Below are 6,000 nucleotides of genomic sequence, written 5' to 3'. Positions count from 1 at the left end.
CAAAGCCTCAAAATACATTTATTCTTTCCTTCTGTATCCTGTTCCTCTAAACCACTAAAAGAAATCACACCATGAATATGATGATACTCATTCTAAAAAGATAATAATTAAATCAATGGAGTGTATATTTCACTTTAAGTCTGAGTGAAAATCATTCTAACAACTTTGCTAATGCCTGTTGAATATAATTAAACTTGTTTTGTACAATGTAATTTGCTACAAAAGTTAGACTGAAGTGTGTCACACAACTCTACCAGAAAAAATAACTTTGTTTTTTTGAAAATACATTATAACATGGCTAATGACAAAGATAAAAATATTAAAACATATATTTAATATACTAGTTTAGGATTTTGTCTTAGAAAATTAATGTAAGTTATGATTATATAGAAATATTAAAATATTTATCTAGTAATATCATAAACCAGTAAAAGAAACTGGTTTATTTTCTCACATAAAATTCTCAAGATATGGGTGTGTCCATATCAACTAAATCAAAACTTAGAAGACTTCAGACATAAAGATGAATTAGCTGATTATGGCTAAGTTGGGACTCCCATTCCTAAGAGAACTAAGAGTGAGGCTATATCCTTTTCCTAAATCAGATAAATTAAGATACTATGAATAAAATCACTTTTGTCAAGCAAAACATAATTTTAACACCCTCATTTTCATGCTTTGAAAACACAGATTTAAAAAATATTTCAAAAACCAAGAATTATAATAGGAATCTAAAATTTCATGTATCATAAATTCATACAGCATAATGTACATGACAAAATTTACAATGTGGGCAAATATCAAAAGTGCCATTTATAATCAATTAGCCATCAATTAACATTTATTACAGGTTATGTTCAGTACTATTGCTAGGGTTATAAAAGAAACCATATTGCAAGACAATCTATTTTCAAGGATTCTGTATTCTAAGTGAATAAATGACTTTATTTCATATGAAAGAATAGTGTACAATTAAAGTCAGCATTTAATTATGAGCTAAAGTAGGTGGTAATGGCCCAAAGTCAGGTAAAAATTCCTACATGAGGGCCTCCCCGGTGGCGCAGCAGTTAAGCACTAGGCTGCGAAGCTGCCCACAGCCCCTGCAGCGCCAGTTCGATCCCCGGCCACCAGGCGAGGGTCCCACATGGTGCGCAGACTTCTCCTGCTGCCTGCTGCTCCCCTCAGCAGTGTACTTCGTCAGTCTGCCTGTTCTGCTCCTGCTCTGGCTCTGGTGAATTCTCTCACCCTCCCACGCTTCTGACTGTACCCAGTGCTTGTGTAAATAAATAAATCTTAAAAAAATAATAATAATAAATAAAATCTTTAAAAAAAGAAAGTTCCTACATGAGAGGAAGCTAAGCAATAGTTAGGGAAATGTTCATAGTAGAAAGAACACTGAATGGGCAAATAAATATTGGGCTAGATTTCAGTAGGCCAACTCTTAGTCCAAGTTATTTCAGGCAAAGGGAACAACATTATTAATCAGAAGGGACAAAGCCTGTTAAGAACTTGTTCTTGGGCAGGGAGTAAGTCTCCCTAAACAAAGAGTGGAGTGAGGAAATAGTAAGAAATGTTTGACTTGAAATATAGAATGTGGGACCACCGTGGGGAGATACTTAAAAGCTTGGCAGAAACTTGAGATTTGCTGCATCAGGATATAAGAAAAATGAGTTTTGATAAATTCAAAGAGAGTGACTTGATAAATTCACTGTTTAGGGATGATTAGTTTGGCAGCAACCTTCACCATAAGTGGTCTAAAATAGATTGGCTCCACTTGAATTACTTGCTAATACTATTTGGATTCAAACTTCAACTACAGGAAAAGCAATTCATATATAACTTCATACATCCTATATGATGGTTAAATTATTTACTTGGTGTCCATGCCAATAATGAATGAATGAAGAAGAAAGTAAAGCAATAAATTTGATTCATACTGATGAGCAACTTACTAAATGATATCCCATACCTACCCTTTTTACTTCTCTTATTCCACTCCCTGATTGAGGGATAAACAGTGCTTAAGAGAATAATTAACATGCTTTTCTTATCTACTTAGGAAAAAGCATGAGGTTTACAAGGAATTATATAAGACTTTATTAAGAATATACTGATTATAATATATACTACTACTAATGAATGACTATCATTTGCCAGGCAGAAAATACATATCATCTCACTTCTTAAACACCCTTACAAAGAAGGGATTGTGATATCCACTTTGCCAGGTGGATTGTTTGAGGCTCAAGGGTCAGGAGAAACGTCACTAGAATGTGTATGAGATATGCAGTCAAGTCTGTCTTGCTGCAAAGCTTGTGATCTCTGCATGCTCCTACCTGTCTCACAACTTGAGACATTAAAATGATTCCTGCCCCTGCTTCATTTTCATAAAATTAAATGTCAAAGTTAAAGGCCACTTCAAACTACATCCGAATTACAGCATGCCAAAATGTTAGTGGACTACTGCTGCAGTGATCATGAAAAGCATGTGTATTGATAGCAAGGTCTGGCTAAGAACTCAAGTGGCAGAGTTCCAATTCATAATTTCAAAATTAATTTGAAATATCCTAGAGTCATAATGAAACCTGACATCGAATAACAAATAAGAACATAATAATCTTCTAGTTTTTTTTTTTGCTTTTTTCTTCTGGATGCTACTTAATTTGAGGGGTAAAATTCAGAAATATCTATGTTATGGCCTTCATTTTAATTCTTGCAATAAATTATTAACACAGATTTTTTTGACTTCTCATTTTGGCATGACTTTTCAGTGTTATTAATTAGTATATACCTATTTGGAGAGCAAATAATCTTTGGTTTATAGTTTTGAAGTAAGAGAAAGAAGGTTAAGGACTGTCAGCTATCTAGATGTACAGTTATTTCCAACTTTAGTAATAATGTACAATAAAGAAAGAGGAAATGGATCCAAGTCATTTGATTTTAATGGCAGAAGTTAAGGTATTTGGTCTCTCTCATTGACCCTAACTCACAAGTAAAAAAAGGCTATTTCAGAAGTCATCCGTCAATTCAAAATATGACATTCTTGGCTCAGAGTTCTAGGTTGCAACATAAGAAATCTGGAGGATTTTCACTTCTGAATTTCATATCTTAAAGAGACCTCTCACTAGAAAAAATAAAAAAGCTTCCATTAAACTTTATTCTTTTTGCACACTGGGCTCATGAGAATTTGAGGAAAATATCTAAGGAACCATAAAAAAAAAAGGTGCTGAAATTCAAAAGGAAAGTCAAAAAAGAAGCCAAAGCAAGCAGAAATGACCTGCGGGCAAATGCCTAGATAATCATTCAAATCCAGGTTCAGTGACAAGATTGGGGAGATGAATTTTGCCAGGCAGCTTTGGATAGGACTAAAGTGATCCCAGATCCGTTTTCCTGATCAACGTGGATCATCTCGTAAGATTTTGTTTTAAATAATGACTTTATTCTATTTTAAGTTCACAGCAAAATTATAGGGAAGACACAGAGATCTCCCACACATTTCCTCTCCCACACATTTAAGCGCCTCCATTAGCAACAACTCCCACCAGAGCCATACATTTGTTGCAAGTGATGAACTTTTACTGGTACCTCATGATCACTCAAAATCCAGTTTACTTTTGACTTTACTTTTGGCATTTTAGGTTGTATGGACTTGGACAAATGTATGAGATGTGTTCATTGTTACTGTATAATATTTACAGAGTATTTCCACTGCCCTAAAAATCCTCTCTGCTCTGCCTACCCATCACTCCCCACCAGAGCAACCCCTGGCAATCACTGCTTTTTTTTTTAATCTCCATAGTTTTGTCTTTTTCAAAATGACATATAATTTGAATTATATAGTGTATAACTTTTTAAGAACGACTGCTTTCACTTATTAATATGCATTAAAGGGGCCACCATCCCTTTTTAATGGCTTAAAAGTTCTTTTAGGATCTCCCTGGTGGCGCAAGGGGTTAAGACCCAACCTATGAAGTTGTTCACAGCCACTGCAGCACAATTTTTATCCTGGCTGGCCAAGAAGATACCCACATGGTGCAGCAGACCTCTCCTGACTCACCAGCTGCTCCCCTCAGCAGTGTACTTCAGTCAGTCTGCCTATTCTGTTCCCCACCCTGTCTCTGATGAATCCTCTCACCCCCCACACCTCTGGCCTGTACCCCAGTTCTTGTATGCATAAATAAATAAATCTTTTAAAATAAATAATAAAATAAATAAGGTCTTTTCCTTTAGTTTTATATAATAACTCCATTGTTGGGTTGTGCCACAGTTTATACATTCATCTACTGAAAAGGACATCTTGATTGCTTTCAAGTTTTGTCAATTATCAATAAAGCTGCTATAAACATCCACATTCAAATTTCATCATGTACATAAATTTTCAGCACCTTTTAGTAAATATGAGTGTGATTGCTGTGTCATACAGTAAGAATATCTTCAGTTTTGTTAAAAATGGCCAAACTATCTTCCAAAGTAACTGCATTTTGCATTCTTGTTAGCAACAAATGAGAGTTTCTATTGATTCACATCCTCACCAGCATTTGGTGTCATCAATGTTCCTAATGTTGGCCATTCTAATAGTTGTGTCATGGCATCTAATGGTTATGTTAATGTGCATTTTCCTGATGACCTATGATGTGAAGCATCTTCTCATATTATTTGACATCTGCATATCTTCTTTGTTGAGCTGTACTGAAGGTTTTCGCCCCTTTGCTAATCTCATTGGTTGTTTTCTTATTGTTTAGTTTAGTTTTTTTTTTAATGAAAGGTTTTTGGGGGGCTTTTTTTAAAGATTTATTTATTTACGCAGACAAGAGCTCAGGTACAGGCCAGAGATGTGGGGGTGAGAGGATTCACCAGAGACAGAGTGGTGAACAGAACAGGCAGACTGACTGAAATACACTGATGAGGGGAGCAGCAGGCGAGTCAGGAGAGGTCTGCTGCGCCATGTGTGATGCTCCCTGGCAGGCAGGCTGTCAAACTGGCACTGCAGAGGCTGCGGGTTGCTTCATAGTGGGTGCTTAACCTCTTGCACCACCAGGGAGGTCCCTCTTACTGTTAAGTTTTAAGAATTCTTTGTGGGCCTCCGCGGTTGCGCGCTGGGTTGCGAAGCTGCCCGCAGCCTTTGCAGCGCCGGTTCGATCCCCGGCTGCTCCCCGGCCACAGGAGGAGGATCTCGCATGGCGCGCAGACCTCTCCTGCCGCCCGCTGCTCCCCTCAGCAGGGTACTTCGGTCCTTCTGCCTGTTCTGCTCCCTGCTCTGGCTCTGGTGAATTCTCTCGCCCTCCCGTGCTTCTGACTGTACCCAGTGCTTGTATAAATAAATAAGCAAATAAATCTTAAAAAAAAAAAAAGAGTTCTTTGTGTATTTTTGGATAACAATCTTTCATCAGTTGTGTCTTTTGCAAATATTTTTTCCTAGTCTGTGCCTTATCTTCTAATTCTCTTGGTGTTGTCTTTCATAGAACAGCTCTTAATTTTATTGAAGTCCATCCAGTTTATCAACTAATTTTTATCATAAACATTGGTCACCTAGGCTTTCTCCTGTGATATCTTCGAGGTGTTTTATAGTTTTGTGTTTTACATTTGGGACTATGCTGAATTTAGGGTTAATTTTTGTGAAAAATATAAAGTTTGTGTCTACATTCATTTTTTGCATGTGGATGTTAAGTTGTTTCATTACCATTTCCTGAAAAGACTATCTTGCACCAGATCTCCATGGCACATACCACAGGGCAAAACCAGCTCTTTCCCAATGCTTGAGCAGTGGGATGTGTTGCTTTACCTATGCCTCAACCCTAGCAAGTATAGCTGGAGGCCCTCAATGAAGGGACAGTTCCATCTTGAATAAGCAGCCTTTTGTCAACACCATCTGGGGTGAGAGAGCTGGTCAATTGAGATCTTAGAAACTTTGTTTCCCCTGTTTCTAACTAAACTCCATGTTTTTCCCCTAAACCTGCGTGGTCTTGCAATTAAAAGCATGGATGAGAATCCATAAGCAGG

Source organism: Talpa europaea (assembly GCF_964194135.1).
Source record: "Talpa europaea genome assembly, chromosome: 4".
Classification (NCBI taxonomy): Eukaryota; Metazoa; Chordata; class Mammalia; order Eulipotyphla; family Talpidae; genus Talpa; species Talpa europaea.
Note: the sequence above shows the minus strand (reverse complement) of the source record.